Source organism: Adiantum capillus-veneris, chromosome 16 (genome assembly GCF_014529385.1).
Source record: "Adiantum capillus-veneris isolate H3 chromosome 16, ASM1452938v2, whole genome shotgun sequence".
Classification (NCBI taxonomy): domain Eukaryota; kingdom Viridiplantae; phylum Streptophyta; class Polypodiopsida; order Polypodiales; family Pteridaceae; genus Adiantum; species Adiantum capillus-veneris.
The window spans coordinates 62,649,532-62,676,332 of record NC_140946.1 but is presented as its reverse complement, the minus strand read 5'-3'; positions in this window follow the sequence as shown (position 1 = coordinate 62,676,332).

The window sequence follows — 26,801 nt, the reverse complement described above, 5'->3', positions numbered from 1 at the left end:
ATAGTGATGTTTGTGGTCATATGTCAACCAAATCTCTAGGGGGTGGGGAGCTATTTTGTGACATTCATAGATGACTCTACTTGAAAGGTGTGGGCATATCCTCTAAAACATAAGGATCAAGTTCTTCCTGTGTTCCAGAAATTATTCGCACTTGTTGAGAATCAGTTTGGCAAGAAACTCAAAAGGTTGCGGACTAACAACGATGGAGAGTATGTCTCCAAGAAGTTACACAATTTTTGTGCTAAATGGGGGATTAAAAGGCAGTTTATTGCACCATACACACAAGCTCCGAATGGATTTGCTAACGGCATGAATCCTATGATTCAAGAAAGAGTCACAGCCATGCTTTTTATGGAAAATCTCACACAAGGCTTTTGGACAGAAGCCGTGTTGACCACAGTGCACATTATAAATTGTTCGCCTAGAGATTAGAGAAGAGTTATGGTCTAAATGTAAGCCCCACTATGACCATCTACGTGTTTTTGTTTGTGAAGATTATGCTCACGTGCCTAAAAAACTTCGACAGAAATTAGAGCCAAAGTTACACAAATGTATTTTCATTGGATATGGTGCAGATGGAGAGATGGAATATCGTCTCCGGCACCCGTAATCTCATCGAGTTAGCCGTAGTTCAGATGCGATCTTCAATGAGTCAAAGATGCATAAACAACCTATCAAGTAAATAGAGGTTTGGAGAGTCACTTTTGAGGATATTGCCCCAGAGAAGATAGTGAAATCAAGTAAGAGGGCTAGTGATGTACCTTCCACTAGCAATGCTCCAAAGAGAACGGATAGCAATGGTCAAGGAGTGAGACGGTCTACTAGAGTCTCTTGTCCACCTGCACGTTTTGAGCCAAGTCTTGATTACATCATGTTGATTGATTGCGGTGAGCTAAGATGCTACCAAGAAGACATGATGACATGATATGGTGAAGTGGGAGTAGGCTATGGAATCTGAGTATAACTCGATCCTGGCTAATGACACTTGGGACTTGGTAGAACTGCCAAATGATACAAAAGCTTTACCTTGCAAATGGATTTACAAGAATAAATTTACCTCAGGTGATCCAAATCCAAAGTACAAGGCTAGACTTGTAGCCAAAGGGTTCAAACAACAAAAGGGAGTCGGTTTTGATGAAATCTTCTCGGGTGTGGTCAAAATGACAATGCTTAGAACCGTACTTGGTCTTGTAGCGATTGAGACATGGAACTTGTCCAAATGGATGTGAAGACAACATTTTTTCACACCGATCTCGATGAGGATGTTTACATGTTCTTCATGCTGAGCCTTCCTCAGTTACATATACTTTATGCATGGTATGGTCAAAGCTCATTCACACTCTACAGAGTTAGTGGGATGCATTGCAGGGACCCTCTAGGGTGGCTAAGTAGAGAGAGTTTGACTTTCTTCAGATCTGGGGGTGCACTTCAATTTTTTTCTATCATGTCGGTGGTGCTCTACAGTGGTAGTATTCAGTGCTAGAGTGGTTTCTACTACACTCATCTCACCAACCACCCTAAGTTTATTACTTTGTACAATGTACATTTCAAGTTGTACTACCCATGTTGCTAGGCTATTAGCAGCACGGGGGAGAGAGAGAGAGAGAGAGAGAGAGAGAGAGAGAGAGAGAGAGAGAGAGAGAGAGAGAGGATGTTGTGCAATGCAAGTCCATGTTATGTGCGTACACACACACACATACATGAAAAAAATCACTGTTAATGTTATGTTGTGTGAAGAGATTTGAAGTGTCCTAGAGTGAATTTTGTGAGCATGACCACAGATAATTTTTTTTTCATGATAATTGTGTATGTAAGTTTTCTCATACATGGGTATATGACGTGCTCTAATGGTAAAGCTTTTCTTGCAAGGACTTCAGATACGCAGATCAGAAGGATAGGCATGTGCCTACAGCAATGGATCCAAGGAGAGGTGTGTGTGTGTGTGTGTGTGTGAGAGAGAGAGAGAGAGAGAGAGAGAGAGAGAGGATGTGCTGTGTAAGTCCACGTTGCGCATGCATGCACGCACAGAATGTGTCGGCTTTGGTACTACCGGAAAGAAAATTTAATTACAACTTATATATTGAAAATCAAACAAAATTTTTTAGAGAGAGAGAGAGAGAGAGAGAGGATGTGCTGTGTAAGTCCACGTTGTGCATGCATGCACGCACAGAATGTGTCGGCTTTGGTAGTACTGGAAAGAAAATTTAATTAAAACTTATATATTGAAAATCAAACAAAATTTTAGAGAGAGAGAGAGAGAGAGAGAGAGAGAGAGAGAGAGAGAGAGAGAGAGAGAGAGAGAGAAATTAGTCCTCGAGTGCATTTTATGAGCATGACCACAGGTAAAACTTATTTTCTGATAATTGTGTATGTAAGTTTTCTCATAAATGGGTATATGATGTGCTTTAATGGTATAGCTTTTTCGTAGGGACTTCATATACAAGTTCCCCTTTACATTGTATAGGGACTTCAAATAGTATTGCTCCTTTACATCGCAAAGGGATTTTAAAGTAGGCTTTAAATCTAGGAAAACGAAAAGGGTGGAACTTCTAGTGCTGTGATGTATTTGGATGAGTCAAAGTTTGTATTCCCACAAACCTACTCTGAGCGCTTAAAGCTGGGAAAACGCCAAAGGGTGGAGGTTCTAGTGCTGTGATGTATTTGGACTAATCAAAGTTTGTATTCCCACAAACCTACTCTGAGCACAAGGACAGCAAAGACAACGCGTATTACCGTATTACCAGGAAATATTCTTCATTTCATTTCCAGCTTCTAAGGTCGTCTTTAATCAACCGTCAATCGTCCTTTGCACACGTTGTCTTTGCTATCTCTGTGCTCATAGTAGGTTTTTGGGATACAAACTTTGATTAATCCAAATACATCACAGCACTAGAAGTTCCACCCTTTGCGTTTCCCCATCTTTAAGCGCTCAGAATAGGTTTGTGGGAATACAAACTTTGATTAATCTGAATACATCACAGCACTAGAAGTTCCACCCTTTTTGTTTCCCCAGTTTTAAAGCCTGCTTTAAAATCTCTCCGCGATGTAAAGGAGCACTAGTATTAGTCCCTATCCGATGTAAAGGAGCAGTAGTATATGCAGTCCCTGCAAAAAAGCTATACCATTAGAGCACATCATACACCCACTTATGACAAAAATTACATACACAATTATTAGAAAATAAGTTTTACCTACGGTCATGCTCATAAAATGCACTCGAAAACTAATGTGTGTGTGTGTGTGTCTCTCTCTCTAACAAATTTTCACTACAAGAGGTTGTGTGCTCTTGTGACGCTGTTAGCGACGGAAATACACCGGGTTTTTATAACCCCCGGCGTCGCTAAAACCGTCGCTACGAGCGTCGCTACGAGAGCGTCGCTATATGCGTCGCTATGAGCGTCGCTATATGCGTCGCTATGAGCGTCGCTATATAGCGACGCTACAGAGCCATAAATAGCGACGCTTATAGAGACGCCCGAGAGATTTTTTTTTTGGTGGCAGGGCATTCAATGCCCTGCCACCCATCAACCATATTATACTTGATTCACTTTTTTAAAAAAGTGCAAGGGTAGATAATAGACCCAAAATAGTCACCCACAAGACGCATTGTTTGCAAAATTGACAATTGTACACATCATAGGCAAAATGAATTGATTGGCAAATGTAATAATGACAATTGTACAACATCATAGGCATAAAGAATTGATTGGCAAAAGGAACTGCGGTGACAAATGTAATAATATACATGGTTCAAAAAGACGTATAAAATCCGTCTCATGATACATAAGCTATGAGAAACCCTAAACTAATGCTATCTAGCTACGGCTAAATTGACGTCCTCTAGTCAGACGTCTCATCGCGTCCAAGCGGCGTATCTATCGGATTCTGCAAAAAAAGACAATAAGACAGCTTTCAGTAAGTATAAACATATAACGACATTTATAAAACAATACAAAAAATAAAAAAGAGTAAACCCTAATACTAACCATGCCGCCGCGAGAACTGAGAATGTCCATCAGGGCGTTTAAGCCCTTCCTGCCTGCGTACTCACGCTCGTACGGTGTGGGATCATGTCTTGTCATCGACCACTGTCAAAACATACAAAGATTTCATTATGTTAGAATTAAAAAACTCATAAACCCTAAACTATCGAACATAAAGAGCAATGTGAAAACACTTACAAAATCGGCCTCAAATGATGCCCATCCACCGCTCCCCAAGTGGTGCGAGCTCCCTGCCTCTACTCGCGCTCTGGCTGCATCCTTTTGTTGCTTCCACTTGTCGGGATTCTCGCACGCTGCTTTCTTCGCATTCTTCCAATCTTCTTTGGCCAGCCAATCTGGCCTGTTCCACCCATTCTTGATTGCTTTTTGCACTTCGGAACGCTTGTGTTTGCAGTATTCACGCATTCGAATCTTCATCAGGTCTTCATTGGAGCGCTGATCCCGTGTTGGAACGGGAAACTCATCATGAAGTATGCTGATGAATCTGTTTCTTAAATCACTTGGTACTTCACTCCATTTGTTTAGTATGTAGTGTCTAAACAGCTGAGAGCAAAGACCACGCATGTGCGAGATCACCTTCTTGCCGTCATCATCCATGATGATGCCGCCGTTGAAGTCGATGGAGTAAGACAAGCCCTCTGGCCGGTGACGCGTGAACCTGGGTGTCCCGGCAGGGGTCTCTAGCGGCGTGTCGATGGGGGTACGGACGTCAGGTGTCTCCACCGGCGTCTGGGCCCCGAAGCGAGGAGTGTCGAGTGGGGTGGCTCCTGGCGGAGTAGGTAGAGGTGTGTAGCTTCTAGGAACAGTCAGCCGTGCAAAACCTGGCGTAGATGGCGATGCTGTGGCTGGTGTGCGGGCGGGCAAAGAAGGGAAGGGTAAAGAGCCTCGTCGAACACGAGGCGGTGTGGAGGCATCGGAGGCGGAATCCCCACAACAACCGCCACCGCCACCACTAGAGCGCCGGTGTCTAGACGAGTGTGAAGCTCGTCTCGTCGACGCCGAAGCTTCGGAGCGCGCCGAATGCTCCGAAAGAGAGGGAGATGCGGATGGAGTAGGAGCGCGCGATGATGCGCCAGAGCGATGACGGTCCACGTACCACTGTCTCTGCGGCGGTGACAAAGAAGAAAGAAACTCCTCATCATCCATACCTGCATTAAACACACGAATATTTAAACTTAATATTGAATGAATAGAGTAGACAATGACGCAAAGACCATTAAATACAATGACGTAATGACGCATATAAATACAATGACGCAATGAATTGAGTGATAGAAGAGGCAAGTCGAAAACTCAGAATTTTCAATCAAAAGATGTGAGCGCGAGTAGAAAAGAGCGTTATACACCATGGAAGGTACTTAGAGAGTCAGAGCTTTTACAACACGGAGCAAAATTGTTCAAATACAATATTTGTGGCTTTAAGAGATCTCTCTCTCATCCTCGTATAACTCAGCATAACTTCCTATATCTATATAGAGCTCTCCGTTTAAACACATATCCTCTGTTTCATTTTGTAGCTCCTCTGCATGCACCCCATATAGAGTAGTAGCATCTTGATGCTCGTCTGGCACCACCGCAGCGGCTTCTGATTGAGCATCTTCTCTGATCTCCTCCATTGATGTCGTTGTGATTGGCACATGGTAGCCTTCATACGTCCTTGCACTACAAGGGGCTACCTCTATGACGTACCACCAGTTTGATGTAGACTTTGTAGGATGAAATATTACCTGCCAGAGCCACATAACTTACATGAGAGCTTTCAAGCACATAACTTGTAAAAGGGGGATGTTAACTATTTACATACTTACTTGTTCACAATGCTCGGGTAGTACGAAAGTGTCTCTTAGGTCAGTCCATTTCTTAGTAGAATCCACCTCAAGAAAACCAGACTCTCCTCTACGGACAGTAGCGTTGCGACCCTCCATGATTATCTTGAACCATTGCACGTCGAACAAGTCGACAAAAAATCCTCTGTAATCGATCCTCAAAATCTCTTGCAGCGTGCCGAAGTAAGTGAGTTCCGCCACCATAGGATCTGCATCAAAGGAACGTCGTCGACTAGACTGTTCAAATTTTGCCATGATTCCACAATCTTGAGTAAAACGCTTTTTGTCGATTCGTTCCACCCTAAAATGTCGACCTTTACACCATGCTGCTGTGTATGACTTATACTACAACGAACAAAGATTATGAGTGGCCGTTCAAACGTTTATAAATAAGGTCACTTGCTAGTCATACATTGCAAACTTACCTTGGTCGCGCAACCCCGAGAGTACTCCCACTCTTCTTCAGTCACTTCGTCACCGCATTGTTGTGCGCTTTTCAATTGGTTGTGCAACCATCTTAAGCTCATGAAGGTTGGTAGGCTTTCCAGAACCGCTGGATAGTGCATCGGTGGTCGTCTTCCCCGTCTCCACTCGATTCGTGCCCTTTGTCGCTCTTGCTTTGCATCCTCATATTGTGAAATCCACTTTTGCATCACTGGATTGTGAAGCATGAAAAATCGGTTGATTTTAGCCTCTAGATCTTCCGTCATCTTCTTCTCAACACCGAGATTGCACATGACAATCCCAGATATGCGCTCATCATCTATGGTTCGCCATAGCGTGTCCCGGGATTTATCAAATCCGTCTAGCCACTCTCCAATGTACACTAGGGACTCTGATACCAACCAACCTTCTGCCATGCTACCCTCTGGACGTGCCTTTTGACGCACATATCCTTAAGCGTTTTCATGAAACGCTCTAAGAAGAACATCCATCTGGAATGAACTGTGCCAGCTATTTCCACCTCATCAACTATGTGAACAAGAAGATGCACCTGAATGGTTAGCATTGTAGTAGGAAAATGTTTCTCAAACATGCACACAAGCTCCGCAGCATTTAGTTTGGCGAATGGTATGGAGTCTACGTTGATCTCCTTTTGTGAGATCCATTGCACCAGCTTTGCAAGTTTGTAGATTGTGTTACGGATGTCGAGAGACAAACATCCCTCAATGGCAACCGATAAAATAAACTGTAAAGTATGTGCAGCAATGATATTAAAGTCCACATTTTATGCAATGATATTAAAGTCCACTATGAACGTACCTGACACATTTTATGCCAATCGTGTGACTTCAAACCGGTAAGCTTTCCTTCTTTAGTAAAACACGTTCGGAGCGAGTGCATTACGCCAGTGGGGGTCCGCAAAGATCGAATGGTCTCTTTTACTTTGCGTTCTTGGGCTCCTGTGAAAATCCATGGTGCTTTAGGGAGTTTTATCGATCCATCAGACACTGTTTGCGGCCAATATTGCTCCATACGATCCACATTTCTAAGGTCAACTCTGGCTCCCAAATATCTTTCTTGCCGGTCAGATGGTCCCATAGTAGATTACCCACATTCTTGAATATGTGCATTGGATCGAGCAAGTGATTGATCATGAGTCGGGGCCAGTATGGTAACTCGTACCATAGAGATAGTCTCTTCATCCCTGGAGGCAATCCGTCATCGCACATCTCCTTCTGCTCTAACCATGCTTGTGCAGACATCCTTGGTGGCTCTCTTCCCAAAAAGCCGTCGCGTAACACATGATTCTCTGGAAGATACGCTTGATGACCTTCGTAGATTTGCTTCTTCAGTGAGGGTTCCCTACGTGCATTCAGTCTAGGTCCACATGTGACACATGCTCTGTATCCGCTTGTTTGAAGCCCTGCATGTATACACATGATAAAGATCAACTATGGGAAAAAACAAGATTTACAGTGTCTGAGTGAGGAGTGTCAATAGATCACCTGAGCATTCTGTTAGCCCGGGATAGTCATGCATGGTCCACATTAGAATGCCTCTGATCAAAGCATTCCGTCGTCCTGTGTGTCGGCTCATATCCACCACCTCTATGCCAATCCACAATTGTTGTAGCTCTTCCAATAGTGGACGAAGATACACATCCATATTCCCCACTTTATATCGCCCTGGCACAATCAAGCTTAGCCATAGGTGCCCCTTCTTCGTAGTCAACCACGGGGGAATGTTGTAGTTGACGATGACAACGGGCCATACACTGTAAGATTTTGATCTTTGACCAAATGGATTTACGCCATCCATAGCCAGGCCTAAGCGCAAATTTCGAGCTTCCCTGGCAAAATCCGACCATGTTCCATCTATATGTTTCCACGCTACGCAATCTGCAGGAATTCGTAGCACACCATCCGAAGATTTATTCTCCTCATGCCATGATGCTAGGGCGGCCATGGACTTACATTCGAAGAAATGCTTGATGCGAGGAAGCAGAGGGAAATGTCGCAAAACCTTTTGTGGAATTTTTGTCCCGTGGAGATCTACTCGATATCTTTCGGAATCACATTTCGGACACTTCTCCATGTCTATGTATTCCCCTCTGAAAAGAATGCAGTCATTAGGACAAGCGTGGATAGAATTGTAATCCATCCCCAAGTTTTGCAAAATCTTTCTTGCTTCATCTCGGGAATCTGGCATCACATTGTCAGCTGGTAGTATGTGCTCTTTCAACAATCTACACAACATAAAAATATGATACAGTCGTGTAAAAATCTATCAGATCATTATACATTTAGAGTTTTATTAAAGTAAACTAATTGTAATAGATCACCTGAAAAGCGCTGTGACGCTAGTGTCACTCCATCCAAACTTTGCCTGCATGTTGAGAAGAACCAGGAGTGCTTTCAATCTAGACATACGTGCTCCATTATACAATGGCGTATCGGCTTCACTTTTCATATCATCATAGATAAGCCTTTCTGAATCCATGATCATCTCTATCATTTCATCAATCTCGGGCTCAAACATTGCCTCGTTGGGAATGTGCTCTGCATGATCATCCCCCGAGCTGTCAGAGGCTACATCTTGTGGCCTCACATATGCTGCTTGACCAAAGTGCCTGCGAACACGTCTATTGGGTTGCAAGATTGCTGCTTGTTGGCCAGCGTCAGAGTCCGACGAGTTATAATTGGCAACAACTCGATCTATAATAGATGGATCGAACTCGCCAAATTCGCGAACGTGCTGCAAAGAAACACGTCTTGTCCGTCGCACAACATGCTTGCATTGATTACAAGGACATAAGACCCTCGTTGAGAGATAGGTGTTTCGATTGGACGGTCCCACATCCTTGTCGCTACTCATAATGAGGATAAAAAACTTATAACCTGGACAACAAATTTAATATTCTATTGGCATTCTTCGTCTTATCTCTCTCTCTCTCTCTCTCTCTCTCTCTCTCTCTTTACCTCACATTCTCTAGTCATGTCCAATCCCCGCACACCTCGGTCTAGAGGTGCACGGAGATCAGAACCACCGGGTTATAATCTCGTCTTTATTGGTCAATACCTATATTTGTGGGTACAAGAAATCTACACACCCACGTCTACATGATACTGCATGTAGTGGACAAAACCCCTTTGCCTCTTCTCTAGCTGTAGCACTTCACAGCATCTTAACATCTTTTCACAGTAGATCTTTTCACTGTTCGTCTAACTCTAAACCCTAAACCGTAAGTAATTCTTGCGTGGACTCGATCTAACGTAAATAAGCGTAAATCTAAATAAACGTAAATCTAACTAAAAATAAACCTAAATCTAATTTAACGTAAGTCTACATCTAACCTAATCTTTAACGTCTTTTGGGATAGTTTCCTACGACGTTAAAACTCTCTTCTTCTTGTGTGTGTGTGTGTGTGTGTGGGTAAACCTAAATAAACCTAAGTCTAATCTAATATAACATAAATCTAAATCTAACGTAAATTATGTTATATTAAAAACAAAGAACTAAACTAACAGGGATTATAAGAACCTTAAAATTGATTTAACACATAATTTTTCACATAACTCGGCAAGAGTTGGCATTCTCATCACTAAAGATGTGAGAGTTAACTTCCGACGGTGACGCTGCCTCATCTCCATCCACATCTGACGACAACAATTGGCCCTTTAGACCGTTCTTGCTCTTGTTACTAACTTTGAAGTTGCTGTTGAATGACTAGAGGTTGTCTAGATGGTCATTGTGTCGGGGATGTAGTGATTCTTGCCGCCCTGAAGATCCACCTTCTTCCCTATCTTCTGAAGACATTTCCCCAGTACTTTTGGATCGACGGAGCCCACCATGAGTGAAGGCAGCAATACCCTATATTCCATTGAGGGCTTTCTTCACCCGCTTCATGCAGGCATCGCAGTCTATGGAGACCTAAATCTAATCTAATATAACGTAAATCTAAATCTAGCGTAAATAAACGTAAATCTAGTTAAAAATAAACCTAAATCTAATTTAATGTAAGTCTACATATAACCTAATCTTTAACGTCTTTTAAGATAGTTTCCTACGACGTTATAACTCTCTTCTTCTTGTGTGTGTGCGCGTGTGTGCCAATAAAAAGAGATAAATGGTATAACCTTTCTATCACCCATGCCAAGTATGATAGATTGATTATGCCATTTCCCTCTTGAATAATAGGTCTTGAGTTCAACTCCTCGTCGGCTAGATCTTTAGGTCTTTTAATTTTAATTAGTTTTCTATGACGTTAACTTAGTTTCTCTCTCTTTCTCTCTCAATGTCTGTGCGTTTTTTTGGATCGTATGCATGTTTTCTCTCTCTTTTCCTCTCTCAATGTGTGCGTTTTTTGTTTATGCATGTTCTCTCTCTCTCTTTTCCTCTCTCAATGCGTGCGTTTTTTGTTTATGCATGCTCTCTCTCTCTCTTTTTCTCTCTCAATGTGTGTGTGCATTCTTTGTTTATGTATGTGTGTGTGCGTTTTTGTTTTTGTTTGTACTCTCTCTCTCTCTCTCTCTCTCTCTCTCTCTCTCTCTCTCTCTCAAAAACACTATGTGTGTGTGTGTATGTGTGTGTGTGAGAGAGAGAGAGAGGGAGAGAGAAAGAGGGGAAGGGAACATGAGAATGAGGAGAGGGAAGGAGCATACCTGGCTCTCCTTCCTCTCCTCGTGTGTGTGTGTGTGTGTGTGTGGAGAAGAAAAAGAGAGAGAGAGAGAGAGAGAGAGAGAGAGAGAGAGAGTGAGGGAGAGCGTTACCTGCTCCTTGCTTGAGGGCGCCGAAAAACTCAGATCTGAGATCTGAGTTTTTGGGCGCGCTCGGTTATTTTTTTAGCCCAGCCGGCGTCGCTATGAGCGTCGCAAATTTACAAAGAAATTTGCGACGCTCATAGCGACGCCGGGAATTTTTTTTTGAGCGTCGCTAATATGAATAGCCTCTTGTAGTGTTTGTTTGATTTTTAATATATAATTTGTAATTAAATTTTGTTTCTGGTAGTATCGAAGCCCACACATTTTGTGTGTGTGCATGCGCAAGGTGGACTTACATAGCACATCCTCTCTCTTTCTCTCTCTCTCTCTCTCTCTCTCTCTCTCTCACCTCTCCTTAGATCCATTGCTGCAGGCGCACGCCTATCCTTCTGATCTGCAGTATCTGAAGTCCCTACAAAAAAAAGCTTTACCATTAGAGCAAGTCATTTACCCATGTATGAGAAAATTTACATACAAATTATCATTAGCAAAAAGTTACATGTGGTCATGCACGCAAAATGCACTCTAGGACACTTCAAATCTGCTCACACAACATAACATTAACAATAATTTGTTTGTGTGTGTGTATGTGTATGCATGCAACGTGGACTTGCATTGCACAATACATCCTCACTCTCTCTCTCTCTCATGTGATACTAATAGCCTAGCAACATAGTCAGTACAACCTGAAAAGTACACTGTACAAAATAATAAAATCAGGTGGCTGGTGAGATCAATGTAGTAGGAACCACTCTGGCACTGAATACTGCCACTGTAGAGCACCATCGGTATGAATGAAAAAAATTGAAGTGCGCCCCCAGATCCAACGAAAGTCAAACTGTCTCTGCTCATCCACCTTAGAGGGTTCCTACAATGCATCCCACTGACTCTGTAGAGTGTGAATGAGATCTGACCATACCATGCATAAAGTATCTCTAACTGAGGAAGGCTCAACACCAAGGACATGCATGAAGGGTTTGTTCAAGAGAACGCATCTTGTGAGGAGCTAGTATGTAAGCTCAAAAAATGCACTTTATGGCTTAAAGCAGGGTTCACGGCACTGGTATCATAAATTTGATGCATGTATGAGGTCTCAAGGGTATAAAAGGAGTGAAGAGGATCACTTCTTGTACATAAGAAATCTAGATGATGGCTCGATGATCATTCTAGTTTTGTATGTTGATGACATGCTTATTTCTACAAAGGGAAGCCTAGCTACCCTACATAATACCCAAAATAGCACACTGCAAACCATAAAACAAATTAATCGACATACCTGATAGATCTCGTAGCTTAGAATCAAAGCCGTAAGTGAATAGAGAGTGTGCAAGAGCGAAACAATGCAACAACGCACGTGCAAGTGCACCTCCTAGAGAGGAGTGCTACGTCGACACGGTGAGAGAGAAAAGAGAGGAGAGGAGAGGAGAATAACACAGGTACTATGTGAAATCTCCCCCCGTGCAAGATTGACCATTTCCCTCTTGCACATATTTGTTTTATAGATTTCTTGAATGGTCAAATGTGAGTACAAACTGGCCGGCCGGTCATAAATGGCCAAAGCTAATAAAAGAGCACTTGAATAATAACATGTAAAATTTATATATTTCCATTCGCATAGACCTATCTCGGTTAAGTCTTTTCCACCTGTAAGCTGCAATAAATAATAAAATATCAATTCCATAACATACCTCTCCGTTGGAAAGAAACTGTCCTTAGTTGCAAAGATAAGAAATCTGCAAATGATACTTGTCAAAAACAATGATTAGAAATTTGTGTCAAAAAATAGCATATAGTAAAAATAATGAAACTAAACAACATTGCATATGCCTGCCGTCATCCACATACTACCTATTCTAGTGTCCCATACCACTAGAATAAGCAGTAAATGTCATACTGTGATGAATCAAGATATGATTGGTCACATTCATCATTAACCTCATAAATGTCAAGTCCAATCACATAAACACTATCATAGCAAAAAAACTTCATATACCAACTCCCACTCCAATTCCAAATCCAAATCCATATCCAAATATCTGGTGATATATACCCATTTCAAATCCAAATCCAAATCTCCTTCATTTTGTATACCCAGGTAATAAAATCATACTAGCTGCAGTGGTGACCAGTCACTGCAGCATGATTTTGTGACCGGTGTTGCCTAAATTGACGAATCTACACCGGACGTGCTGCCTAAACCGTTGAATCGGCACTTGTGCTGCCTAAATTGACGAATTTTAACTGATATTATGTAAACTTCTGAATCTGTTGTGTGTTGTGTGCTGCCTAAATTGATGAATCGGCACAGGATGAATGTTTACACACGGCCTAAATTGGCGGACCTGTGTGCATGTGACCAGTTGACTAGACAAGACATAAAGGATAAAAAAATATTTACTATGTGTTGGACACCATTGTTCAGTATAACAAAGTACTTACAAATTGTTTGTCAGTATCCCATAGCACCTTATCTCACATGAGTAGCTGCATGGCTTATAGGAAAATCATCTCAAGAAAAATTCCTTTTAATATAATCAGAAGTGATGATCTTAGGAGTGTTTGAGTATTCAAGTCAAAATAGAATGCAGAGAAATGAAATACGAAAAGAGGAATGACATATTTGATGGACATACCAGGAGGGTAAATTGCATTCAAAAATATATATACCATTGTTGGTATATGGGATGAGGTACAAGTGCTGCAACTCATGTTTTACACCAAAATATAGTTAACAAATTCAAAATGTGGTAATTTTGTGTTAGGAATTTGCAATGAAATAAAAGAATATCCTGCCTATCGATTCAATATTAGTGTTTGATTATACTTTTAGAATGTACAGCGTTGGCACCTTGACTGGACAATCGAAAAGTTAAAAATAAAGTAAATTCAAACACAAATAAAAAGTTACATAACTGTGCTAAAACTAAAACGTGAGACAACTTAGCGAGAAGAAAAAAAAACTCTACAGTGCAACTTAATATCATAGATGAATTTGAGTCACAAATAAAGAGAGCAACTTATAAGAAAGCAAAGCTATTTATCAAACGAGAATATGTAGAGCGGGCAATTGTTATAGAAATGTGAAATACTCTTGCTAGATATGTATATCTCAATATTCATGGATGATATATATATAATGTGAAAATACACCTAGTAATTAAATTGATAAGGAAGTTATGAAATAAAAGTCTATGTATGAATGGAGTTCCACGAGGGGAAGTAAACCTTTGTACAAAGGAAAGTAACCCAAATTGACAAGGTTTAAAATGCTCGCTTAATGTCAGGTCCCTGGATTAATGGAGGCCTTGGATCCCATCTCCCAATACAATGCTACTTCTCGTAGATATTCTCCTATGGAAAATAACTTCATGGACTAGGGTTCGAGTTAGGAAGGTTTTTTTTTTGGCATATGTGTTAATTCAATAGTTCACCATTCTTATGACGAACGTAGCAATTGCAAAAAGAAAATTTATACTCTACGTACACATTCTAGCAAAACGTGTTTGCAACACTCTCATTCTTTTATATGTTTGGGCTTACAATGTATTGGTGTGGTGAGATCATGCTAGAAATATCTTTGCCATTGCAAGAATAAGTGGCTAATGAAATGTTTGATCCAATAATAGGAAGATGTTACTAATAGAAATGCATTCCCTATTAGCATAACGATTGTAGAGCCACCCATTTGGAAAATATCTATAAATAAATTGTGGTAACAAAACTTCATTGTGCCACGTCTACATTGATATGGGCCATATTGTAGCGAATCTTTTAGGGCTGTCTACAACTGTTAGTACACAAGTTTGAGAGAGAGAGAGAGAGAAAGATAGAAGACTTGACACAATACGTGGTCATGAATCCAAGTACAGTAGTACGTGAGCACCTCACACTAGACACCAAAAATCCATAATAGAATTTTGAACATCAACCCGACCCCTGGCTTAGGTCTTGGTGATATAGTTTCTATATCCATCATTTTACAAAAAAAACTTGAACTTGAAAAACTTTGCTGATGTGAACATCAACTCCCAACTATGGAAAATCATAAATAACACGCACATTATGTGTGTGTGTGTGTATGCGTATTTCAAAAGGTCAAAGAGACCAAACTGAAACAATCTTTGTGGATCTAATCTACTGCTCTTTTTTTTTCAATAAATGAAGTAAAGTTAAAGACTACAAAAACTAAAAGCATAAAATAGCGAGGTGTAAACCATCATCATCACTATCAATGCCCAAGGATGCCCAGGGTTGTGCAAAAAAGTATTGCAGAGGCCGCGGCAGAGCTTTGTGAAAGGGCCACCACAGTAGGTAGTCGCACTAGGAAGGGGAAGAGAGATGGAGGAATGAAATGTTATATCAACAGTTTACAAAAGGCTAAAACTCCATATGAAGCCACACAGATACAATCCGTGTGAATATAATCCAATGGCAGGGTACAAATTAGAACGAAGTGAGGTTAAAAACTGGAAAAAAAACAATTAAAATCAGCAACATCCTTGTCAGCATCGTCAAGACTTTGCGTAATGTATTGCTGAATGAATATCCGCTTCTGTAAGTAGTCGTATTGGGAGGAGGGAGAGAGAGTGCTCCCAAGCGCCAAGGGGCATGCCCTGCTAACGCTTCTTGGAAGGTGTCCATGTCCTCAAGCTTTCTTCTCCCTCTCTCTGCAAGTCAAGCCAGGACCAGGAATGGAAGGTAAGGTTGAGTAGAGTTGGACCAGGGGAGAGAGGTGAGGTTGGGCAGAAGGCATTCATTGGAGTTAATGAGAAGATGAGGTCGGGTTGCAGGGCAACGCAATGCAGGCGTTCGAATCCCAGAGAGGGAGCTGTTGTTTGGTGGTTGCATGGCCATTTAAAAGACAAAAAGAATAAAAACAAAATTGGTGGCTAGTCTAAGGTAAGTGTGAAAGAGAAACAGTCCAACCACACTGTATGCATTGTGGTTGATTAAAGTGTTGGAGGCCTCAGCTTTTCATGGAGAGTGGTTGCAGACAAGGGGTCAATAGCTAAGGGACTGTGGCGGTTGAAGGTTTGCAAGCAGAGATAGAGAGAGAGAGAGAGAGAGAGAGAGAGAGAGAGAGAGAGAGAGAGAGAGAGTGGGATGACGGCTGAAAGGTGGGAGAGGGAGATGCACTTCTGGTAGTCAATTGAGTGGTAGAAAGGTAGGGTCTAGTAGCCGCATGAAAGATCGGGGGGGGCGATTGGTTGCATGGTAAGGCACAGTTGATGAGCTACTGCACCATCACTTGAGAAAGAGAGGTGCATGTTTGGCCATGTTAGGCAATCCGCATGGTTGTATCCGTGAATCAGGGACACCACAGAGAATATGGTCGATAGTTGATCAATAAGATAGCGATAGCACTCAGTGATGGGCATTGGCCAGTGTGGTTGAAAGTCCTAGCAGAGAGAGAATGGGAGAGCGACAGTTTGAGAGAGAGAGAGGGAAAAAAAAGGAGGCACATTGTGTGCGCATTGCTCACTGGTGAATATCTATAGGTTTACGCAAGAGTGTGTATGTGTGTGTTCTTGAGTAAATTCATGCAGCTCTTTGGGAAAGGATAGCAGCTATAATGCTAACTCGCGTTGTTCCGCTCGTTATCCTACTCACCATGCAACCCATCACACGTGAACTCTAGTAATAGGGGGGTGCCCCTAGCCGGATAACATTGTTGAAGGAAGCCTCGACCTCTGCACGCCCCATTCTAGTGGTACTGATTTAGCAGTTACCTTCCTTAATTATTCATGATTTGCCACAATCCATTGGTGTATTGTTGGAACTAAGCACCTATTCGAACTAAAAGTAAAGCTAAAAAATCCATCATTTTTTTAGTCTTCTATTAATTAATGTCGCTTGCCTTAGGGCAATGCAAAGGAATTTCATGCGATTCCTTCTTCATCATCTCTGGCTTCTTACCACTTATATGTACATGGTTCTATTAGTTTAAAATTCTCTTAATAACTATACATAATCTTCTACCTTTAAATTTATCTTATTCCATCACATTACAGGAAATTAGTTGCATGCATTACATCTTCTATATCATGATGCTCTTACTAACTATAATTAGGATCGTAATTAAAATATCCTTTAACGATATTCACAAGAAGATTCAATATGGATGGATACTATTAAGTATGCATAGTAATTGCGTGCTATTTGAACCAGGGTAGCATATTTTCACCATAAATGCTTGATGTTGATTGATGCAGGAAATGTATGCTCATGTGGATATTATGATCCTCTAGTGTTTGGGAATTTTCTTGTTATTCCATTTGATCTTGGGGGCTACTGAAGTGCAAGTTGCAGATTTGAAGGATACCAGATGTCTCTTATAGCAGGTTGCATGGTACAATGTTTTGGTTTTCAGTAAAATTACATGGTTCGCTTCTAGTTGACTTCTTTGGACAATTGATGAAGTATCTTCACATCTCTTGAGTTGGTTTTGCTACCAAAACTTGACGGCCATTCCGTGTGCAGACAGAGTAAGGCATACTTGAGCTTGAAAAGGTTCCCTAAAGCGAGCTTCATGGTCAAGCTGTGTGCATCATTAACTGGAGCACTTGAGTCTGTGGGGTTCACTAAATAGGTTTTCCATAATTGAATGATTTGAAGATACAATAGATACAGTTCCAAAGATTTCTGATGGGTAGCTACCTAGTGATTAAGCTAGAACATTGATGATAGGGTGTAAGCCTTACTTTATTTTTCATATGTGTACCAGCTATGTGAGTCTGATGATGGCAAGAGCTTAAGGTACCTAAAACAGATGCAAATTGAAGTGCAGTTGGCATAGACCGGAGGCTATGTAGGTTCAGAGGGGGTGGATGTCGTGGATATCCGCTTCCATGATGGGAAAATGAGCAAAGAAATGCAAGCTAAGCTTCTTTGAAGCCTCTACATTTATTGAGCAATGATTGATCATGGCTTGCTAACAGGCCAAGTTTAATGATTAATGTATGCCCGATGCGGCTTTAAAGGGCCAACAGATGCCTTGATGATGCTTAAAAAGAGTATTCTTAAAGTGATAACATATGGGAGATTATGAGCTAGAACTGTAGTGCTTGGAGTTCTCTGTCTGCCTGTCTTTACGTCTTGTTGATTGGAACTATGGTGCAAACGTTATGGAAGGTTAAAGCTTAAGTTGATGCAGATCCGTACCGAATTGGGCAACTGTAGCTGAGGGGACAAAAATGAAGTGAATGCATGGACTTGAAGTGCTCACTATGTGGAGCGCGTCGGTCTTTTTAGATCAGTGATCGGAGCTAGGTTACCAAGATATCGCCAGATTAAATTTCAGCGAGGGCTAGTTCCGTAGCAATCTCGTCCTCTCGGTCGGTGTGCCATCTAGGAATTTTGACCTCCTCTACAGGGTTTGAAAGCGTTCTATGCAACTTGAGATGTCTACAGGGATTTACAACTCGTCAAGCATAGTCCGGCTTGATCAGATAATACGGCTTGAGGCCGATGACAATTGCCGGCACTGCTGAGCTGGATAACTTTGGCATTATCTGAGAAGCTGATATAAGCAATTAACAACCAAGTGAAAAAGGGAATGCCTTTTGGCAAGTGCAATCACCTATATGTGTATCTTAGAAGCATGTGGCATTATTCGAGACACTATGGGCAGTAAAATTCACAAACATATTGTTAGTCAAGGACTATTGGAGGAGGATGTCGTGCTTGGAAAATTTTTTATATTCACTTGCAGTAGACAGTTCCTTGCATGATAATGCATGCCAAATGTGATTCCCTCTACTTGCAAAGCATTGCCTTGGATCGATATGTATGCTAAATGGGGTGACATTGGGGGAACCGATCGCCCACTATGGTGATCGCCCACTAAGGGCTGCCCACTTGATAAAAAAGAAGGGCGTGTAGGCAAGGAAATAAAAAGAGAAGCATGGCGAGCAACGAGTAGCAACATCATGGAAGGAGAAGGATGCACTCGTGCTGCATTGTAGGTATCTCGAATGAGCCAGACCCGAAGAAGAAAAAAATGCTCAGCAGCCTGAGGTGTTCAAATTTTTCTCCAGTCTTGCCAATTTTGGTGATGGTCCGTAGTTAGCTGCCATGTAATCAGGAGGCGATTTTTGCGCTTTCTAGCAACGATGATGCCGTCGTTGCTAAGGGAGGGTGGGATCTATTAATAGGGGTTCTATTTTAGGGCATACAAGAGAAGAAAAAGAACCTGTAAAGGTTATGGGTAGTGTGACGGCGAAGAAGGAAGAAAGTCTCACTCTCAGCTAGCAAACCAAGAAGGGAGGGCGGAGTCTCTCTCTCGGGAAGGTGAGGTAAAGCTATTTCTTTCTCTGGTCCTCAGTGAGCAAGGCTTAACAAAGCAAGAAAGGAGAACGAAGGTGGCTGTTTCTCTCAAGAAGGAAAGGAAAATCAAAGGGCCCTCTCTTGCCCTCGTTCTTGAGAACCAAAGCGAAGGCTCTCACTCTCAATATCCAAAGAAGAAGAAGAAAAGCATAAGAACAAGGGGAGTTTTAAGGGAAGCAAGGAGAGAGGTAACGAGGAGAGGTGCATGAGAAGAAGACGGAGAATTGAGGGCTCTCTCTCACTCGCATGTAGAAGAAGCAAAGCCAGGGTTCTCTCGTTCTCTCTCTTGTATTTGGCGGCTAGCAAAGCAAGAGGATAAGCAAGGGAGAAGGACTCAAGGGTTGCATAAGCAAGGAAGAAGGGCTTGCGTGCATGAGCAAGAAGAAGTCACGACATCTCTTTGGCTCTCTGTCTTGGCCATAAACTAGAGAAGAGGGGAGCAAAGTGCTTAAGAAGGAGAGACCCTGGAGCTGTTGCATGGAGGTGACATGAGCTTGGAAGAGGAAAGCCCACGGCAAGACAAGCAAATGTAGCGGCCAAGCAAGGGTTAAAGCTTTGGATAGAAATTGAAGAGCAGGAGAAAGTTAAAACTTGAGAGCAGAAATTAAGGAAGTGCAAAGCAAATAGAGTAGGAAGCATGAAAATTGAGACAGTGAAGAGAATTGAATCTTGCAGAATCTAAGGGAACTTGAAGCAGATAAAGCAACAAGAGATAATTACCATCACCGGCATCGACTAAAGATTGATTAAAAATTTTGTTAAGTCCCGGTGTTGTTACGACCCGGTTCATCACGGGAGCTTAAACTCCTAGTTAGCAGATGATCCAAGTGACAATGCTGTTAATAGCCCGCCTTGGCTAAGGATTAAGTTGTACTCAAAGCATTAATCAATTAATCGATGATTACGAAAATTGCCAGAGCTATCAGTGTCTCTTGTTCTCTCTCTTTCACACCTCTCACAGCCAGCGGCCCGCTTGCTCGGCTCATGTTTCGAACACATATCCCCCGACAGCGATCCATGTTCTTTTGTCACACAGTTGATACCATATTTTCACCATAGCTAGAGGACAACACAAGGAGTTTAGTGGTCTCTTCAAAACTTTGGATACCAAAACCCAAACCAAAAGCCTAGAACTGTCAAATACTCTGACAAAGTGCTAGAATTGACCTTGCTAACTTTCAATGTAGAGGTCCATTTTTTAAAAAAATGATACCATAGGACCTACTAATCATGTTGATTTTGATGATACCAAGAGAAGTCAATTTGGGCTCCAAACATGGATCGTGATCCATGTACCCATAGTGATAGCTTGACCTAAAACTTTCTAGACCACTAGTGCATACTCAAGGAAACATATTCCAAAGCCTACTTGTGAAAAAAATTGAGAATAATTGGGTCAAAAGAGAGCAAAAGAGGTGACAAACTAAAAACCGCAGTGCAGACCTAGTGTTGGCTATTTGACCTCTTAAAACAAGTCCAAATCCAAAACGATTTGAGATTTAGCTTTCGCAGACATAGTCAAGCAAACTCCTAGAAGATCAAGTCCAGATGTGGTTGAACATGGATCGTGATCCATGTACCTTAACCTCAAAATTTGATGAAAGTTGGTACATATCCTGCATATGACCTTGTCTACATACAATCAAAATTTGGAGACAAAAAATTAACTGATAACATGGATCGTGCTCCATGTACCTCAACATAGTGGGGGTATCTAACTTCATGATCTCATAGACATACTTGAGAACATCCCAAATCTCAAGTTTGAGCTAAAAATACCTTCTACAGACCAAGATACAAGCCAAAGTTCCTGGGTTGTGGTCTTGAGACTATTTTGAGTGTTGTTTCAAGTGCAGTTCACCAAGGGTAATTTCTAGATCTATAAAAAATCCTAAAATAGAACTGTGAATTGACTTTTGCTTGACCTAAAGTGATCCAAATCGCACAAAAACCATATAGCTAGCAGCAAGAGACCAAGGAAAAGCTGTGTGCCAAGTTTCAATACCTTTTGACACATAGGCACATGGATCCCGATCCATGTTCCTTTCTCACAGACTGATACCATATTTTCACCATAGCTAGAGGACGTCGCAAGGAGTCTAGTGGTCTGTTGAAAACTGAATATGGATACCAAAAACCAGATCAAAAGTCCAAAACTTCCAAGTACTCTGACAAAGTGCCAGAACTCACCTAACTTTCAATGTAGACATCCATTCTTAGAAAAAATGATACCTTACAATTTTTTTGTTGGTCATTTCTATGAAGGTTTGCTCACTCTTTTGCTTTAATATTCTGATTTTGGCTTTTGGTTGTGCCTGTTCTTGTTCTCCTTACCCATATTTGGCTTCTTGTTCTTTTGGGGTCAGCAGAAAAAGATATTTCTTTAATCTGCAGACACTCATCCAATCAGGCATCTCCTCACCTGCCAATGTTACAATCTTGATGGCGTCAATTTGTGATATATCATGTATTACAAAAGGCCCCATCCCTCTCTTTTTGAGCTTTTTGGAGTGTTCCTTTAGGGTATACTCCGAAACGTAATCCCCTTTTTGGAACTCCTTGCTAATCACATGTTGATCGTGGAAATATTTCATTTGTCTTCTTTAAGCATATATCCTAGATACTTCTCTCACTCTACTTTCATCTAATTGTTCCAAGGTGTCTAGTCTCTCTGATAGCTTGTGTCACGTCCATCCTAATTGTGTTGTGACCCATAATATTTTAATTAAGAATTCCAAGGGTAGAATTGCATTAATCCCGAACACAATGTTAAAAGGAGTGGTCCCAATGGAAGTTTTAAAATGCTACCCTGTAAGCCCATCATGCAATGTGTAGCTTTTGATCCCAATCATTTATTGAGTCGCTGACTATTTTCGTGAGCACCGTACATAGGATTTTATTGGTTCTCTCAGCTTGTCCGTTAGCTTGTGGGTGATAGGGTGCTGATTTGTCATGGATCACCATGATTTTGTCAAGTTAGCTTTCAATGATGTTGTTCAGAAAGTGTGTTCCTCTATCACTCACTATTTCAATGGGTAGACCATATTCGGTAAAGATATGTTCCAAAAGGAACTAAGTCGTAGTCCTTGTATCGTTTTTCTATGTTTACTTTGCTTCCACCCATTTGGTCATGTAATCTGTTGCTACTAAGATGTATTGTGTGTGTGACCTATATGCAGGAGTATGATGGGGCCAATTAAGTCGATGCCCCATTGACAAAAGCGCATACTCCCATCATTGGCCGTAATGGCATTTCATCTTTTTGTAGGGGTGTTTTTGTGCGTTGACATTCATCACATCTTTTGACATAGGCCTCTGCATCCCTAAACAGGGTTGGCCACCATATGCATAAGTGAATTACTAGCTTTGCAGTTTTATCAGAGAGAAATGTCCCCCTGGCTTGCTCGAGTGTGTTTGTTCTAGGATAAAGAAACATGCGCTTTGCGTAGCACACAACTGTAATTTTTTGTCTTTTCCACGCATGTACAACTGGTTTGCAATTAGCAAATAATGTTTTGCTTCTTCTTCTACAGTTCTCATTCTTGCCTTACCCCATCCATCTAGGAAGGTCTTGTTTTTTAAGTACTCGGTTATTTGAGTACTCCATTTGGGTGCTTGTGATACTCGAAACAGGGTGCATGTTCCACGGGAGGTCACTTTGTACAGAACCACATGATTTTACATAAGTTTGGATGCTGTTTTCCATGTTTTGCCAGTAGACTCCTAGTCTCTTTAGTCTTTGGTATGTTTTTGTTTCTCCATTGTGAAACCTCATATTTTGTATATGAGCCTGTTTGAGGTGGTATTTGTATTCATCCTCTTGTACACATAGTCCCAAAATCCCAGCCTTATCGTGCTTGATCAGTCGTCCGTCTAAAATCTGGAGATTTCTTGTTCAATGTATGATTGATGGTTGTCTTTCTACTTATAATGGTCCGATTATGAGTAGAAGAATGACCTCTTCACTCCATCTCGGAACCATTTCAATGTTAAATAGGTACGGATCTGGAAGTTCATCATCAATACCTTCAAGTGCTTCCCCATGGAACATTCGTGAAAGATGATCTGCTCGTGTGTATGTAGAGGCCCCTTTTTTACGACTACTATGAAATCAAACTCAAGTAATAGTATAAACCAATGAGCAATGCTTCTAGTGTTGCAAGGTTTTTTTACCAGATATAACAACGCTTCGTGATCTACGAAGAAAATAAATTTATTTGAAAACATATATATCATTCCTATACCTTCTCTTTCCGTAGTGGTATAATTTTTCTCTGTGTTGTTCAGTTGCCTACTATAGTAGCAAATGACAAAATCCATTTTCTTCTCTCTTGGTGGGGCTAATATGCATCCTATGGCATAGGATGATGCATCAACATGAACGTGAAAGACCTTGCTCCATTTAGGGGCTTAAAAAATTGGAGCAAAAATTAATCCTAGCATCAATTTGTGAAAAGCCAGCTCGCATTCTTTTGTCCATTCAAATTTAGCAAAGGGCAAACAACGGCTTAGCTATTACAACATACATGTATATGAAGCACCTATAGTACCCGCAATGACCCATAAATGCTTGCACTTATTTCATTTTCGTTGATCTTGATAGTTGGCACTTATTTGTGTCTTTTCTTGATCCGTGGAAATCCCATTTTTGGACACAATGTGGCCCAAAACTTTACCTTGTCTTACCATGAAGACACATTTTTCTGGGTTTAAGCAAATACAATAAGTTCTACATTTTTTGAAGACTTTCTCTAGATGTGTTATGTGATCACTTCTCAGATGAGAATGAACACAAAGATTATCCATGTAAATCTCTAAAAACTGTCTGAGATGTTCCTTGAATGCATGAATCATTAGTCTTTGAAAAGTGGCAGGTGCATTGGTAAGGACGAAAGGCATTATGTTGTATGCAAATATACCCCACTATGTTGCAAAATCCATCTTATGTTGATCTTTAGCTTTTATGGCTAACTAGTTGTAGCTTGAGAACCCATCTAGAAAACTATAGGCCTCCTTCCTCGCAACTCTCTCAATAACATGATATGTTATTGGTAGTGGATAGTTGTCCGTGATGGTGGCAGCATTTGCCTGTTTGAGGTTTACATAGACACGCAATTTGCCATTCCTTTTGGGTACTACCAAAATTGGGGACATCCAATCGATGTGCTCAATCTCACAGATAAACTCTCCATCCTTCAATTTGTCTATCTCTTCCTTAATTTTCTTGAAAAAAGCCTCATTGTACGTATAAGGTCGTTGTCTTCATGGTCTGGAATCACTTTTAAGGGGTATCATGTGCTGACAGATCTCTAGATCTATCCCCTTTAAGTCTTTGCATGACCAAGCAAACAATCTTTATACCGCCTGAGTGTATCTATCAGAAGTCGCTCTTCTATTTTCGTAAGGTCTGTGGCAATGTATCCCGGTTTAGGTTCCTCACCTGGTTTTGCTAAGTTTATGCATTTGGCTTTTTCAGGCCCATCATATGATGTTCCGGGCTCTTTTGGGTCTTGTTTGGGCTTTTGTACTACAATTTTTCTATCCTGAATAGTATACTTTTTGTAGTGGGAAGGTGCATGAATCAAACTTATCATCGTTTGATTCATCATCAATTTCCAACTCTGTCATCCAAACTTCTTTCAACATTCATTTCAATTCATTTTATTTGTGTTTGTGCTCAATTTTGGACAACGTCGTGGACTTTTCAAAAATACTCTCTGTATGTGGCTGTTGTTTGTTCTTCTTCTTCAATTTTGTTTTGGTTGAGTCGGTGATGGACCAAAAGACGTCATGCGCACACTCACACAACTAGACAACTCAACACCATGAAAAAAATTTACTTTAATTCCAACCCACACACACCACTACTCAAGAGATCAATAAAAATGATACCCACAAGCTCAACTCAAACTCCAAACAACTCGACCTACAAGCCCTTGCTTGCCCGCAAACACTACAAGGTGAGTCCAGTTGATCAACACTTGAAATCGCACTTGATTGGTGAAAAAACATATACAAGAAAATACATCAAAAACTCACAAAATCCAGCCACAAATGGCCTCTCTCAAACCATTGCAAAGTCTTCACCCAACTCCACTCTGTTGTACACTTTGGAGTAGCTCCAACCCTAATGGCACCGATACAGGGTCACATAGTCTTGAAGAAAGCCGCACCTTCTTCCCTAAATTCCTTGCACACACACATCCATGGAAACTGCAAAACTTTCATAGACCCTCCCAAGTGCCAAATTGAAGATACAAAGCTCTCATTCACTCCTCCACACACTCAAAAACAGGACGCGAACGTGACGGGACTACACTAGACCACCTGTAGGAACCCTGCTTTCTCCCACACAGAGAGAGGTGAAAGTGAAAAGACTTGGCTTCAAATTCTCCCTCAGCTAGAACACTCATGTCACCGTGAGTGATATGGCAATTTGAATCATTTTCACACCATTGTTGGCATTTTTTTGACCTTTCTGGGCCCAATTTTGGCCAATTTTGACCCTTGACGGGCATTTTTCACGGGAAAAACCCCAAACGAACTCCAAAATTCACCAAATTTTTTACACTTGATCCTTGATACCCAAAGTACTTTTCCACATCCCCACATTCTATTTTTGGCCACTCTAGGGTGATGCACGCATCATCGCAGATCAAGCACCGTAAGTAGATAGTTATTGCATGTCCCAAACTTCTCGAGTGGGATGGAGAGTGTCCGCACTTATTTCTTGAATTATTTACATTCTAGAAAGCTAAAAAAAACTCTCTAGAGCCAAAAGAGTCCACCCAGAACCATATCCAAGGCCCCAATACCCTATCCAGTGGCATGCAAACTTGACTATTCACAATGTGTACACGCTGCATCTATTTTAAAATGTGAAACCACTTTACAAAGCTCCCAAATGCATGTATTTACATATTTTTGTACATATAACCATGCATATAGACGCTACTTTGTACACGCCAAAAGCGGTCTATCATCATTGCCCACCCTCTAGGTAGAGCATTTATGCTCAACCAAGAGACTATTTGCATCGGGAACCACATCCCTCGCAAAATATTTCTTCAATCTATAACCTGACAATTTAATCTATAATCTGCAAAAGTTCCCCTGACAATTTTTCCAACTCATATGATCCATTAGGAAATACATGCTTCACTCTGTATGGACCCAACCATTTGTCCCTCAAATTCTTTTGAAAAGTAAAATTCAAGCGAGAGTCATACTTCATCACTAGATCTCCCTGTTCGATCTCTTTCTTTGGCAGCCTCTTATTCATTTTGTCCATCCTTGTCTTTGATTGCTGAAGATAATAGTCATTGGCTTTCTCTCTATTCATTTGTAACAACTCTAGGGAAAGAATTCTTTCCTGCAGCTTGTCATTATGCGAAGCTTGCATTCTACACAACAACTTCAAGGCATCCAACTACACCCGTATG